Here is a 17298-nt window from a genome sequence, read left to right as displayed (position 1 = left end):
TATTACTAGCCCATTTGTATGCAAAAAGAAAACTATTTAAATCTTTATAAAAGAGTATACCATTAATTAAATATAACACCATTATTTCCGCCCATATACTAATTAATTACATAGTTAATTGTGTTGTGTTAATAAATTATTCTAAATAAATGTGGATTTGAGTCAGAAATCAATATAATAATAAGTTATCACAATTAAAGTCTCTGTTGTTATAAATAAACATTTATTAAAAAATGAAATATCATTTTTAAGGTGTTACTTTTTATCACACTGTCTAATACCCATATAAAATTCAGTTTTTTAGTATTTGGAGCAATTATTATTAATCAACGCAAACAGTCAGTTCATGTAGTTTGAATACTGGAATCATATATTAATTGGTCCTCTTTAACAAATATTTAAACAGTTTTTTTTTATTTTTTTAATGAAATAAACGAATTATATCGACGATATTAGTATCTGTACTCTTTAAAAATTTGGTACATCTTTAAAAACAATCTCAAATGCAATATTCCACGGGTATATTGATAAATGAGGTCTAATTTATAAGAAAATGCATTTTCTACGAAAACTTGAAGGGACAGGTAAAAAATGGCATAACACAACTTGATAGACAATTAAATTGTGCATCTGATTCTCCTAAAATATACAGGGCGTTCCATTTAAATTAAACAAGTTATTGCCGTTTGAAGCTAATAATTATTTAAAATAAATTTTTAGACACTCTGTATAAGGTTGTATTATTTTTATTATTGCAACACAATAACTGATCAATAAATAAACTTCAGTAAATATTTAGTATTAAAAACTTTGATACCCTTGGAGAAATGAAGCCTTAAAATGTTTACTGCAATTTCACAAAATTGAAAATATTTCAAAAACGGTAAGGTTTAAGTATCATTAACCTTAATCAAATTTACCTTTATTTTAATCGTAGAAACTAAAAATGTAATAATATACAGGGTGTTCCATTTAAAAAAATACAACTTAGATATTTTTTACTTATTTGGGACACTCTGTATCATGTAAAATTATTTTTAAATTGTACCTCTAATAGTCCTTCATCGAACCCAAAACTTACAATTTGTAAAGATCTCATCATTTAGCTACAATACTCCGTGTCGTATGTGGTGAACAACCCTGTATAATATCAGTTTTTACCTATCTCTTCAAGTTTTCGTAGAAAATGCATTTTCTTATAATAGAGACCTCATTTATCAATTACTCATGAAATATTGAAATTAAAATTTGTAAATATGTCAAAAAAAGTGCGGTAAACCTTTATTAAATTTACCTTTATTTTAATCGTAGATACAAAAAATGTAATAATATACAGGGTGTTCTGTTTTAAAAAAATACAACTTTGATATTTTTTTTTATTTACTTCAGACACTCATTAATTTCAAGTTGTAGCTTTGTAGTCCTCCAAAGATCTCATCACTAACAATTTTTAAAAATCTAATCGTGTGGCTACAGGACTCCGTGTCAAATGAAGAAAATAACCCTGTAGATAGCTTTAAATGCTAAACGCTTTTGTGTCGCATTAATGGCGTTTCAGTGTGGCCGTACACTAAGATGTAAGAATATACAGGGGGATTTAAAAAAGATAGTGTGATTATAGCTATAGTCTGTGAAACGAATAACTTTGAATTTGACAGTTCCCGCGGGCTTTTCTAGTGCTAATTTTATTAGGTTAGCAACTTGCGGCCATACTGACGCAATGTCGTCTCTAATAGAACAGCCACAGAGCGAGATTTATGACGTCATGCCAGTTAGATACTATGGATTAATAAATATGTTGTAGAATATATGGAAAACATAATTATTCCTCGTATTTTTGATTTGTATTTTAAAAATGATATAGTTTACATGAAATATTCATAATATACAGTTAATAAATACAATATATATACCTATTTATAGTAATAAATACTTTGGCAAATAAACTATGAACCATACAGATGCAGCAAATGTTTTACAATATGGCTGAAATCGTACTCTATAATAATAATAATAGTCAATGTAGATAGTTTTAGTGTTAAGAATAATAATTTTTAAAAATATGTGGTCATCTTTTGACAAGTTTATATTAGTTTATTAATTGCAGTAAACATTATGTGGTGTATGGTGTGAATATTTTATACGTAATTTTTTGAATTATATTCGACACTATATTTTTCATATGACACAACACTGATGAAGGCTATAATGTTAGCCGAAACGTTTTTTTTTTAAACCAAATAAAAGTAATGAAAACCCAAATGAAAACTTAATCAGCGTTTTTCCCGAACCTAAATCCCAAGAAAATCAAAAATTTTAGAATAATTTTACATATAAAATGACAGCGATCTTTATTACATAGCCATCGATGACGCTTTTTTTTCTATGATATTGTATTATTTGCAAATATATTTTTTCGAACATTAATAACAATACATCACTATTAGTAGATATTGAATGCTTTTTGTTAAATTAGATCGATTTTCAAACCCCAAAATTTAAAATATATTTTACATTTTACCCATTATCTTATGTACCTATTCATTATTTGTATATTGTAAAACATTTGCTGCATTTGTATGGTTCATAGTTTATTTGTCAAAGTATTTATTGCTATAAATAGGTATATATATTGTATTTATTATCTGTGTATTCTGTATATTTCATGTAAACTATGTCATTTTTAAAATATAAACCAAAAATACGATTAATAATTATGTTTTCTATGTATTCTACAACATATTTATTAATCCGTAGTATTTAACTAGCGTGACGTCATAAATCTCGCTGCGAGGCTGTTCTATTAGAGACGGCATTGGTCTGATATTTAGAAATGTCAAAAGCTGATGACATTTTACTTTTGACAATTATGACATTTCGAGTTGATTTTTGCAAGAAGAGGAACGCCTGTCACTTGTTTTATTACTTTCCTTTTCTATTTCACGAAAGTAAAAAGAGCTGCCTATCTGATTCGTTCAGGCACTCAATTTAAAGAATATCAGTAACTTTTTTGATAGAGGGATTTTATATTTGCCATGTTGGTAAAAAATAACGGTCAAGTTATTCATTTTATAGACTATACTTAAAATAGTAACTAAACAGTAATTCTCCATAAATTTCTACTATAAGACACTTGTACACTTGAATAACCCTGTATACACGAAATATTTTGTTTTATCTACTTTCGATTTAACCCAAAAATATCGTGTGGTATATGTTATTGGAGACCCCTGAATGTGCCCTTCCTCATGTGCTTTAACATAAGAAAAGCATCAAGTTCGCCATTTTCCACCATCTAAACTACCATATCTTTTCTCTATTATTGACGTGATTTCAAACCACACAACATAAATTAATATTAGTCATTGTTATACCCGTTGTTGAGCAACACTGAATTTATTACTAAACAATTAATATGTAATAAAAAAAACTTAAACATAATTAGAAAAAATAACTAGGTTATTAATTATTGTTATTAAGAAGAAATATACTAATTTTTTGCTAAAAGAGAACAAACAAAAAAACGCGTCTTCTAGAATGATAATCATTGCTTTTCGTGTTATATTATAACGTAAAAAAAGGCAAAATAATCATTTATTTCGTTTACTTTTCCTCGTTATGGACGATTACAAGAGTTACCTTATAATGTTGCAATATATTATTTATATTTAAATAGTATTAAATACTCTGTAGAGTTTAGGTTAAAAAACAAAGGGTTTTTAACAAAATTATAAACGATGATATAATACAATATACGTTTTTGTACATACTGTTGTTAGTTTTAGGTTAGGTTTTAGTTCGCGCGTAGTGCGTTTTGTGTACTGTTTCTTATGTTCAGTTAAGGTCAAGTCTTGTCAGATAATGATACTGTCAGGAAAGTCAAAAGAACAAGATGGGGATTGAAAGAACTGTAGTTTATTCAACTGGAGGATACTTGACAGTGACAGTTGGGTCTGTCATTAAAATGACAAAAGCAAATATGTATGTAGTCTGTTGAAATCTTCAAAAAAAATCGACTATCTTTTTCACTTTATACACTGCAAATAAGGTTGGCACAGACACCTCAAATAAATTCTCTGCAAGTATGAGCTCTTAATTTTAACACCGATTAGGTATACTATATGTATACAGATAAAAATCTTATCCCTAATTCGTGGTACGAAAATTGTTTTTTATGACGATGCAAAAATAAACTCGCGTAAAATAACAATAAACAGCGTAATAGAGAGATATCGCTAAACCGAATAGCGTGCATGGACGTTAATTAGGCCCGGTGTTATTTCCTTTACGTGAGGTGGTATTAACTCTCTTCATTTATAGTTATCGGATCGGAAAGAATTCTGTTCGCGTCGCGAACTTAACCTAACTTTGAAATTGTTTTGTTTACTAGGTATTTTAAAACTAAAGGGCTTAAGTGCTTTATTGTTCAACGTCTGCCAGTGGGTTTAGGGCAACAAGCAACAAACTCTCTAAGAAGGGCTAAGTCGTCATCTGCTGTAAACCTAAGCCTCTTTATAGATTCTTTAATATTGGGAGAGGTGGAATCCATATTTTGGGCCATATTTATTTAATTAAAACTAATCCCAGCTACTTAAATATCAAATTATCTAATAAAACTAAAGTAGTAATTCAAAACAATTCAAACATAACGTAAAATAAAAGATCTCGCCGGCCGGCCCCGGTTGTCAAATACCCGCACATGCCCATTTTAGCAATTTTTAAACGTTATTTAGAAATAGCGCTTGGTGTAATTGATCCGCAAATTACGTCAGGCAGTAACGTTATTAGCGGGTGTTGCGTTAAAAATTGACTCGCGCATATCGGAACCATGATAAGGTACACGTAAATACTGCATGACGCTATTCGGTTTTCCCATATCTCTCAATAACTGTGCCGGTCAGGCGCTGTGCACAATTTTAGAGGTCATAAGTGGGCGTGCTATGTGCGCAAACTAGTAACCTAATTAGTGCCCGATTCCGAAAATTGGAACCAGGAAAAACAACAAAGAAAAAACAAAGTTTATAATCTGTATAATCTATGATTTTAATATAAGTAAGTATAATATATAAAGTGAAAAAAAACATGGTCAATTTTTTTGACACACCCTAATAATAATTATATTATTTTTCTGACAAGAACTTGACTATTTCCCCCAAAAAGGCTGCAAAACATATTTAGGATATTCTGTTTATATAGTATATATGTTATTTTTGTTTATATATTATTTTTTTAAATATATATGCCTTCTTCAAATACACTCACTATAAATGAATCGAAGTAATTGTGAATATAATTGTTAAATTTACCTGTAAACGTGACATTTACACCTAAAACATGTCATCATATGACAATATCCTTTATATAATACATATTACCTTTAGGTGTGTAGCTTTATTATTATTATTATTATCATCATGTAAAAAAATATGTATTGATTGTTAAGTTTTCCGTGCCTCTTCTGTATAATAAAAAAAGAAATTTGGTGTATCTCTAGATCGTGCTGTTTCATTTATGACCAAAAAAAAGTTTTAAGCACTCATTAAATAAAATTGAAAAATATTGATTTGTGTTTTATTCCAACCTTGATTGATATAATGATTTTTTCCACTCTTTTCAATAAAATAAAGAAAAAAGCATCAAAATATATGCGAGTTTGTCAAATATATTTTATTTAATAAGTATTTCAAATGTACTGATTACTTTCAAGCCTAAAATGGCATTTACAGACGATTTGTAATATTTTATTTCTACATTTGGTAATAGTTGTAAAACAAATATAGAACTGCTATTAGAAAAACGGTATAAACATTTAAAAACATGTTTTAAATATAAACAGACAATAGATGATTATATGGATGTTTAAAATCCTCAGTTTTTTGACAAAATTATTTTTAAAACAATATATGCAACCAATAATTTCATAAAGCTTAATGGTGAATGCGCCAGGACACACAGTTTTAATTTAAGAGTCAATTCAACTAGTCCAAACAAGTAGCAAAATAAGCGTTCGGCATTTAAAGTTTTATGTAAAACTGGCTAGATATTTTTACACATATGAAGAAGGAAATTAAAGATAAAAAATTATACTATATCCGTATTGTAGCACATTTTTAAACAACTTCTTTATTTTTAAGATTTTGATGGTTAAACATCAACAAAATATTCTTTATGTTTGGACTAAATTTTCTCGAAAATAAACCCAAATTTAAAATTCCGTTACAATACGGAAATAGATTGAAGTTTTGTGATTACAGTGATATATAATTAATATGGTTTTGTAACAAATTGCTCGCTATTTTATGGTAAATGCTGAAGCTTTGCAAACCTTAATCAAAGCACGTGTGTTTGGAATTTTGGGTGTGGCTTAACACGACACACGACAGGATCAGGCTAAGCCTTAAGCAGATTTCTGAAATATAATATATATTTCCTTCAGCCGCACTGAATTCAAACAGAAACCAGCTTTTGTCAGTGATTTTGTACTTAGTAAAACAAATTTGTCTTGTTTTGTTTTTGTTTACATTTAGATTCAACGAAGTGGTATTTACAAAAAATAACTCTTTATTTTGTATCTATATATTCCTCTTCCTGTGGTAAAAAACAGATTTTTCTTAAAGATATAGTTCTTCCTCTATAACTTCTGCTAATATGACGGACAATAAAGAGACAGATAGACAAATTAAAATTAGCAATTTTTTAACAGAAATAAGAACAAAAGAGAGCGAGAAGAAATTCAAAATATTAAAAAAAAGTACAAAAGAAATCTACCTTTTTTAATTTAAATAGTTCGTAATTTTAAAATAAAGTATTTATACTTTATGTTGGGATAAATTTTAAAAGATATTTTATTCTAAATGAAGAACAAAATAGCTTATAAACATATTACTAAGGAAAAACAACAAAACTATCGGACCAAACCCCTTAAAAAGTATAAGTATATTATAAAGACTATTTTTTGCCTGAAAATATACTTAGTCCTAAGAAACTGCCGATAAAATTCAAAATAAAACTCAAAGTTATATTGTGATAGGTTTTTGTAGGTTTCTATGTTTTCAAATTTCCAAATAGTATTGCAAATTCCAATTTTCCATCATGTGTGTGTGTACGGTCTACAAGTTTAATCTAAATCGGTTAATATATATGCAGAAATTAATTAAAACCTATCTGCGAGATTTAACAGGTTCGCATTGTCATCTCCGACTTCCTCTGTCGATATAATATACATATCTCTATGCAGAGTCACAAGTTTATTATTGGATCTCACTGTATCGTCGTAATAGACCCATGGATATTAAAACCCATAGATGAAATACCTAGGATGTTTAAATAGAGTATAGTATATACAGTTAATTTATTATTAGAGTATAGTGTTTCTACAACACTACATTCTTAAGGCTATAATGCTTATTCTGTAGTTTAAAATAGGCCCAAAAAGACCTGGTTTATAAATACAAAAGACAAAGCAAAAAAACTCAAAGTCTCGGTCTCCACGCATTTACGTGTTTCGCTAATAAGAGCATCATCAGACAAATATACAATAATTAAGGTCACACCACACACGTGCACATTTTACATAGTAAAACAACACGTGTAGCTATCAAAGCATTTTCTATTGACCAGTATCATACAGTATTAGAAAAAATACGTCTTATCGTATTTGCTTCTTCCTTGTTGCATAGTTTTAATAAATATGTCCATAAATCAAGCTCATCTAATAGTTTTTTTTTCATCATAACATGCTATGTTATGATTCGCATTTTCTATAAATAGTAGATAAAGTACGCCAAGCGAAAGAAGTTAAACGATTTTGACAAACAACATTCAAAAATTAACAGAAATAGTTTAGGTATTACCTTGCAGGATGGCTATCTTCTTAAAGTATCTCTCATATAGATACTTGTGCAAAAACGTGCAGTCTACTCTTTAATTCGTTGAGACCTTTGAATAAAAAGGTTAAGGAAAGAGTATAATGTTATCCATATATATTCCTGCATTAGAAAAGGAATCGACACATCTGATGACAAACTGATGGAAACTGTTAAGAGTCTATTATGCTGTACTGTTTGGGTCGCTCTCAGGGGTCGGGTAAAGCGGGTGTGTGGCAGAAGGAAATATATATTACATTTCAGAAATCTGCCTAAAGGGCCGGCTACACGTACAAGCTTTACCACGAGCTTACCTGCGCAAACCTGTTTGTATCGGGAACTCGCTGTGTGTAGACGGTAAAACGGTAGCACGCACAAACTAACAAGCGCGGCCTGCGTAAACGTCGCGCTGCTAAAGATTTTAGTTTGCGCAAACCAGTTTGTGCGGTGATATCATACTTGTCGTAGATGGTATCAGCGAGTTCAAGGTACAGTTTTGTAACTTTTGTGGGTTTTGTGTTATTAGTTATCAATGTCTGATATTCGTACTTATTCCAATAAGGAGTTTGTGACGAGTTTTATTGAAATATATTGATCGTTGCCATGTCTATGGAAGATAAAATAAAATTGAAAGATTATTCCGATAGAAACAGAAAAAATGATGCGTACAAGAAAATGGTTTTATATTTAAGTCAGTTTTTACTCCACTTCGATCTATACCGTTTATTTTGCTGTTTTTTCTTTAACAATAAGCAATAAAATACAATAATTCGTCACTTGACATTTCCACAAACGGAACCACAAATTCAGAATAAAAATAATGATGAATGTACTCTCTTACTTGCATCGTGTGGACACCGCACAGTGTTCCTTCTAGTTTGCGCAAACTATACCGTGCAGGCAAGTCGCTGTCGTGTAGCCGCCGCTTAAGGTTTAGCCCGATCCTGTCGTGTTAAGTCACACCCAAAATTCTTAACACACGTGCTTTGGTTAAGGCTTGAGTAAGGTTTGCAGAGCTTCAGCATTTGCCATAAATGAGCTAGCAATTTGTTCCAAAACCATATAAATTATATATCACTGTAATCACAAAACTTCAATATATTTCTGTATTGTAATGGAATTTTAAATTATGTCTTTATTTTGTCGATGTTTGACCGTCAAAATCTTAAAAATAAAGAACTTGTCTAAAAATGTGCTACAATACGGATATAGTATAATCCTTTAACTTTAATTTCCTTTTTCATTTGTGTAAAACTACCTAGCCAGTTTTACATAAAACGTTAAATGCCGAACGCTTCTTTTGCTACTTTTTCGGACTAGTGTAATAATCTATATCTTTTAATGTCTATGCATAGATAGTATAATTTAATTTGGACGCCACGAAAGCTGAAAGAGGGATAGAACTATTAAAAACGAACGAATAAGAGAGAGGGACGAAGAGAAATATGTGAGGTATGCGAGGAGGGAAGGAACATCTGAAGAATCCGGGGTTTCCCTGCTCGCCACAAGTCTGTCATTCTCTGTGGCGAGAAAATAGTGGCGAAAAATATTTCATCGGGTGCGTAACAAGCGAAGGCGAATGGGATGTGGATATTCTCTGTTTATTTTTATTATAAGAATTTCCACAGGAAGTATTTGAAGATATTAAAACAGGGTAAAATGTCAAAATGCCTTTTGAAATTTTATTTAAAACGGTTTGGTAATAAGTACCTAAATGGTTCTCATATTCGCATGGTATTTTGTATATCATATCCTTTTGTTGTTCGGTATTCCGTTTTTTGTAGATCAAAATGAAAGAAAAAGATGTTTTAAACAATGATCGTCTATTACATTTTCATGTTTTCTTAAGGATAGGAAAACATACGAGGATCAGACTTACTAAATGCATTTAGTCCATTTTTAAGATTTCCAACAAAGGATGGCATTGCAAACTACATATACAGAGTTACAATATGATGCCAGAAACAACGTGTTAAATACATTTTAATCCAACAGCCACTACTTATACAAACATTACTCACATGTATATGTTACGGTTAAAGTCCGATGTCCGGTTAATGACGACTTTAGAAAAAAGGTTGGACTAAAAATGGTATTGAACAGCACAACAACCAAACCATGAGCGCAAATGACAGGACAATAAAAAATATTATCATTAAATAACCTAAATAAAGTTAAATCTAATGCAATTAAACAATCTGAACTCTATCAAAACACCGTTTAAATCGAAAATGCAAATTTTTAAAATCCGATCCAATATTGTTTGCAAAATGACATTTTTTCTATGGCTATCGACTAGAGTGGACATTTTTGAAATTGGCCCTAGAGTTAGCGCTTTATCGAAAAATTTCCCGCAATCCCCAAATATTAGTTTTAATTGTTTTCAAATCCGGATTTAAATAAATATTGCGGGCGAGATATTGAAACTATACGGCAATTTTTGATGGAGTACTCTCGTTTTTAGGTTATATATTATTTTATATTAATAATTTCCATATATATTTGAATAAATAAATCAATATTTCGTGAAATATTACGCCGGGTTTGAAAATCTCGGATATTTATTTTAAATATGAAATATAAATGTAGTAAAATATACCGTATGATCGAAAAAAGAACGGTGTCCAGTTGGCTGGGAAATGACGATCGATGACATTTCCCATATAAATTTACATATAAAATGACAGCGATCTTCATTTCATAGGCAACGCTGACGCCGTTTTTTCTCGATCATACGGTACTTTTTTGCATAGCAACTGTTAAAATTGCCTTATATCTATCAAAAATAGTAGATAAAATAGTACTTTAACCGCAAGGGTAGATTAAATGATACTTTAACAGCGAGGATAGGTTAAAAACTTTATTTCTTCTCGCACATTTTTTAATTGCTTCCATTTTTGAAAATGTTTGTATTCTTTTTCATAAGTTATTCGGGATTTAAATGGAGGTAGTTTGGATATGGCGTTTGTCGCCTCAGCCTGAATATCTATTGGAATTTTACTTATTTCGTTTTGAGCCATTTCTGGCTCCAATTCAATCAGCAATCGACACTAAAGAGAATTAAAAAATATTGACTCAAAACTGACAACTAGAGACAGCTTTATTTATTTGTCAAATTACCTAGAAACCAACGCCAACCCAGCACAATATTTTTTCTACTCGTAATAAATTCCTTGAAATAATAATTTCTGAATATTTTTTAAAACGTAACTCGCTATGGACAAAATATTGTTTTATACACGACGATAAAATTACATTATCGTCTCCCGAAATTAATTCACACGCGATTTCGTCGCTCGTGAATTATTAATCTTTTCGGTGGACGATAAAATACCTAATATACAAGGTGATGATGATAATAATTAGAATAATAATAAGTGATAATTAGAGAAAAAAAATGGGTAATATACATGGTGTCAAAAGAAAATAGTGTATGTAGCTTTGGTGGTTTACATTCTACGTCTTCCGATGCCATCTCTCCATGCCTGTCTGTCTCTCCATGCACCGTCTCCGAGAGCTCTTTCCTCCATAAACTTGTCAATCCCTTCCTGCCAACTTCTTCTCGGTCTACCCGGTTTTCTTCTTCCTGCAGATTTCCAGTTTATAATTTGCTTTGGGATTCTTATTAATGCCATTCTTTGGACATGCCCGTACCAAATGAGTTGTCTGTTCTTTATCTCGTCCACTATTGTATGTTTAACTTCCATAATCTGTCTCCTGCGTTCATTAGTTATTCGTTCTAGTCTTGATTTGCCTGCTGCTCTCCAAAAATCCATCTCTGTAGCTTCCAGCAGTCGTTTTGTTGTTTCCTTAATTGGCCACACTTCACAGCTGTATGTTGTTATACTCTTGAGGATGGTATTATATAAAACCATAAAAAAGGTCACTTGGTAAAAATCGCTACGAGTATGGTTCTTGAGATATTTGGAATTGAAATTATCAATATCCGTCATCATTGACATGTTGACCAAATAGTTATTAGACTGAAATCTTAAATTTGAAATCTTTTTGTGCAAAAAGTTCAACAGCAACTGTTTAATCATCATTTTTTCGCAGAAAAATTTATGATTAATTTAAAAAAAATAAAAATTTATTATTTCAGTCAAATAACTCAACAACGTGTGCTTATTTCTTGTCAATAATGACATGTATTGACTATTTCCATAAAAAGTCATGGAAATGTATATTTTTTACTTAGTAGTTTTATACAGGTACGGACGAAAAGTTATTATTCTTCAAAACAGTTAAAACCTTTGAATAAGAAGTCTAAGGAAGGAGCATAATGCTATCCATGTATTCATGCATGGTGGGCGGAAAAATTACTCTAGGGTGGGGATCCTTGACAGTTCTGTTTGATGATTCATTTGACACATTTGAATTTGATTTGAAATTTTGTGGATTTGTCAGTCTTTACGGAGCTTATTTTATGTTATTTGTTATTTATTCTAATACTGATAGTTGAATAAAGGTAGTAAATCTAGATGGAAATTGTGGCAGAACTTAAATTAACAGTGACACTATCGCGATTTATCGAAAAAGACTCTAAAATAGTTGGTTGTGTAGCGTGCGGTAAAATCTCGGCAAAAACTGAGTGAAATAATGGAACAACTTTTCGCTAGTAAGTGACTATATAATATACTTACGTGTAGTAAACCGATCATTTATGAAATTCACTTAAATTAACTAAATTATATATTTTTCTTGCATTTTAGCTTTTATTTATTACTGTCAAAGATTAGATGTCAAAGAATTTAGATACGCTAATTTGACTTACCTGCTTCAGTAGCGTATCGGATGTTTGTGTTAATAAATACTTATTATAACTTATCTATTTTTATTAGAATTATATATTTTTATAACAATTTTAATAACTACCAACATTTATTCACAACGTAAAATAAACAACAAATTATTGAGTCTACCCCACATCTACCCTACATCATAGTTTTACATTTTTTAAATAAAATTAGAACGACACTGATAAACCGGAATTTAAGTCGGCCATATTTGAGGCCCATCGCGGTGTACCTAAGATTTTTGATATGCTCCTTCCTTAGTCTTCTTATTCAAAGGTTAAAACACATGTAGGTGGCGCCCCCTATAAATGGAGTCATATTGACATCAGAATCAATTTTTTCATGTCAAAATGATACTTCAGAAATTATTTAGAAAAAATCGAAATAAAAATGAAACTTCTACACCCTGTATCTCCGAAACTAAGTATTTTAGGACATACATTTATACGAACTTTTTTACTTATTTTAATATGCAGAATATGCTGCCGAAGTTTCCGTAATACAATTTGGACCACCCTGTATATATCTGTGCTATTGTATATTAACATTTTTTTTTATATTCATACATATAAAAATTCTTTTAAAGATCAAACTACAAAAAGAAGTTGTATATAATGGGTCTTCAAATCTATAGGTAGACTTTTAACATAAAGTACTAAAAAAATAAGCAAAATATCAATGCCTTCCGATTCTCCTATTCACGCATATCCGTATCTGTCTTTCCCATCGAACTGAAAAAAGCCCCACAATGAAATATTACCTGATCGGAATCAGTGTTTATACCTCAATGGTGTGTGTTTTGATTTCTATCGCTTCGTCCAAACAACATTACTGACGCATCGGCGCATCTCAATGCTCAGATCTGCTTTTTTCCTCTTCCTTCGCTTATTATTTAGTTCAATTTGAATAAATCGTATGCACTTAATGATGAATGGAAGCAAGTAATAATAAAAGAAGTTATACACGCAGAGGTTTATGAAAAAAATATCGAGATATGATACGCTGATGACGTTTGAATTCGGGTTTTGATCGTTGTTTATTCTTTTGAAAAGATATATAGACAATCGTTTATAGTCTGATAAAAAAAGAAAAAAGGGTAGTCTTTGATTGAAATTAAACGAAAGTTGGTTCTGTAGGTTTAACGGTATTTGTTTGAATATTGTAGGGAGTTTTTTGATCAAATTTAAAATGTTATATTTTTGTTATTTTTAGACCTATTTTTATGAATTTTTTAGCAAGCTCTATACAGGGTTGTTCACCACATACGACACGGAGTATTGTAGCTAAACGATTAGATTTTTACAAATTTTAAGTTTTAGGTTCGTTGAAGGACTATTAGAGCTACAATTTAGAAACAATTTTACGAGATACAGAGTGTCCCAAATAAGTAAAAAATGCTATAGTTGTATTTTTTTAATTGTAACACCCTGTATATTATTCTATTTTTAGATTCTACGATTGAAATAAAGGTAAATTTTATTAAGGTTTATCACACTTAAACCTTACCGTTTTTGAAATATTTTCAATTTTGTGAAATTGCAGTAAAAATTTTAAGGCTTCATTCAACTTTGATACCCTTCAAAGTTTTTAATACTAAATATTTACTGAAGTTTATTTATTGATTAGTTATTGTATTGCAATAATAAAAATTATACTACCTTATACAGAGTGTCTAAAATTTTATTTTAAATAATTACTAGCTTTAAACGGCAATAACTTGTTTAATTTAAATAGAAGGCCCTGTATATTTTAGGAGAATCGGATGCATAATTTAATTGTCTATCAAATTGTATTATGCCACTTTTTACCCCTCCCTTCAAACTTTCGTAGAAAATGCATTTTCTTATAATTTAGATCTCATTTATCATATACCCATGGAATATTGACATTTTAGATTGTTTTTAAAGCAACAAATGTACAAAATGTACAGGCTAGTAATATTATCGTTTTTAGCAAAATGATAATATTACTAGCCCATTTGTATGCAAAAAGAAAACTATTTAAATCTTCATAAAAGAGTATACCATTTATTAAATATACCACCATTATTTCCGCCCAAATACTAATTAATTACATACTTAATTATATTCGTGAATAAATTATTCTAAATAAATGTGGATTTGAATCAGAAATCAATATAATAATAAGTTATAAAAATGAATGTCTCTGTTGTTACAAATAAGCATTTGTCAAAAAATGAAATATCATTTTTAAGGTGTTACTTTTTACTTTTTACCACACTGTCCAATACACATAAAAATTCAGTTTTTTAGTTTTTGGAGCAATTATTATTAATCAACGCAAACAGTCAATTAATGTAGTTTGAATACTGGAATCATATTAATTGGTCCTCTTTAACAAATATTTAAACAGTGGTACATCTTTAAAAATAATCTAAAATGTCAGTATTCCATGGGTATATTGATAAATGAATTAAAAATTACATAAAAATGCATTTTATACGGAAACTTGAAGCTATAGGTAAAAAATGGTATAATACAATTTGATAGACAATTAAATTGTGCATCTGATTCTCATAAAATATACAGGGTGTTCAATTTAAATTTTACAAGTTATTGCCGTTTAAAGCTAGTAATTATGTAAAATAAAATTTTAGACACTCTGTACAAGGTAGTGTAATTTTTATTATTGCAACACAATAACTGATAAATAAATAAACTTCAGTAAATATTTAGTATTAAAAACTTTGATACCCTTGGAGAAATGAAGCCTTAAAATTTTGACTGCAATTTCACAAAATTGAAAATATTTCAAAAACGGTAAGGTTTAAGTGTAATAAACCTTTATCAAATTTACCTTTATTTTAATCGTAGAAACTAAAAATGTAATAACATACAGGGTGTTCCATTTAAAAAAATACAACTTTGATATTTTTTATTTATTTGGGACACAATTTAATAGTCCTTCAACGAACCCAAAACTTACAATTTGTAAAAATCTAATCGTTTAGCTACAATACTCCGTGTCGTATGTGGTGAACAACCCTGTATAATTATATCGCCTTTTATTCGTAAACTCAGTTTTTTATAAATTTTAGTATTTGTCATAATATACAGGGTTAATCGAGAGGAATTATTCGCCTAATTTCTTCTTTCAATTGTTACATTTTGTAATGTTGTTTGGAGAAGAAAAAACTTTATTCTATTATCGAATTATAGCTCAAGGTTGTGGTTTATAATTAGCATATCTTTTATCAGTTCCCGATCAACAAAAATCTTCAAAAATCCGAACAGAAGACATCATCCTCATCCAAACCTCCCGATCTCTCTGCTCTTGTCATCCCAAAATCGATAGGATCGTGACGCCAAACAAGCGACGAGTGAGCGAGTGTTTTGTGTAGGGACACGAGTTTATTCGGAAAAAGGGTGCTTAAGGGTAATTGTAATTCATTTTTAAGTGTGGCCGCTGATAGGAAATCTCGGTGCGGAATAGAAAGGCAGCGAGAGAACACAATGTCTGTCAGAGACAGAAGCAGAGGAGGAGGAGGATGAGCTCGGCGTTGCCTCGGGATTGCCAGTCGCTCGTCGATCGCCCAAGTTAATAAAATTGATAAAGAAAGGGTGATTTGCATTTAAAATACACCAGTCGCCGAAGGGAAGAACTATAAAAATCGTGAGGAACGTCGTCTCGTCACCCCTTGATCTTAAAACCAGATGTTTAATATAATTTTTCGGGAACTGTGGACAATAAACCGGGTAAATGACACTTTGGAGAACCCTTTTTTCCATATTTTTTGTTTATTACTCAAGTCGGAGACAAAGAATTTTTATTTTCTACTTTATGTCGAAACCTGATATACAGCGTTATAGAAAAACGTATCCGGAAAACTGACTGAATAAAGAAAATTGATCGTAAGATATGGGCTGGTTACGTATGCAGGATGCAAGAAAACCGCCTACTTAAATCTCTTTTTTACGGTGAGCTTGTAGACGGTAAGAGGAAGCCGGGTTGAGAACACAAGAGATACAAGGATATTTTCCATGAAAACTCAAAGGGGAGAAGCATGTAGAATCAGTGGGAGGAATCAGCGCATAACAGAACGCAATGGAGGAGAATTGTAAACTCGGTTAGCAACGACAAACAAAAAGCAAAAAAGCAATGAGATTCTTGAATGTCCGGAGTGCAGAAGAAAGATAATATCAAAGAAAACGCCTTGCGTAACTATCTTCTGATGCGTGTCAAATACTCGTCAGCGAGTAATGGGTAATGAATGATGAATGATGATCCTAAGCAAATCACGGAGCAAATTACTCTTTTGTTTCAAATGGAACACCTAGTATATGATTCCATATTTAATGGAGAACTCTTGTCTATTCAAAATATTATTAAGGTTCAATTAAAGATTTTCCTAGATATTTTCATTTTTATGATTTGGTATCAGTAGGTTTTTTTATTTGATAAAATTTATGTGGTTGTGATATGTCTGACGTTACTTGAACATAATCTATACCAATATATAATATTTAAACTAATCTATACTAATATATAAAATCCTTTAAGTGACTGACACACTGATTAATCACGATCCTGCTCAAACCACTCAACGTAAGAAGCTCAATTTTGGCATACAGGTCGATTCTAGTGTGTAGAGGTTTGATAAGAAGGGATTTTTCGAA

This window comes from Sitophilus oryzae, unplaced genomic scaffold, assembly GCF_002938485.1.
Source record: "Sitophilus oryzae breed Bouriz unplaced genomic scaffold, Soryzae_2.0 scaffold_682_pilon_pilon, whole genome shotgun sequence".
NCBI classification, from domain to species: Eukaryota; Metazoa; Arthropoda; class Insecta; order Coleoptera; family Curculionidae; genus Sitophilus; species Sitophilus oryzae.
The sequence above is the reverse complement of the archived record's forward strand: the minus strand, read 5'-3'. Positions refer to the sequence as shown.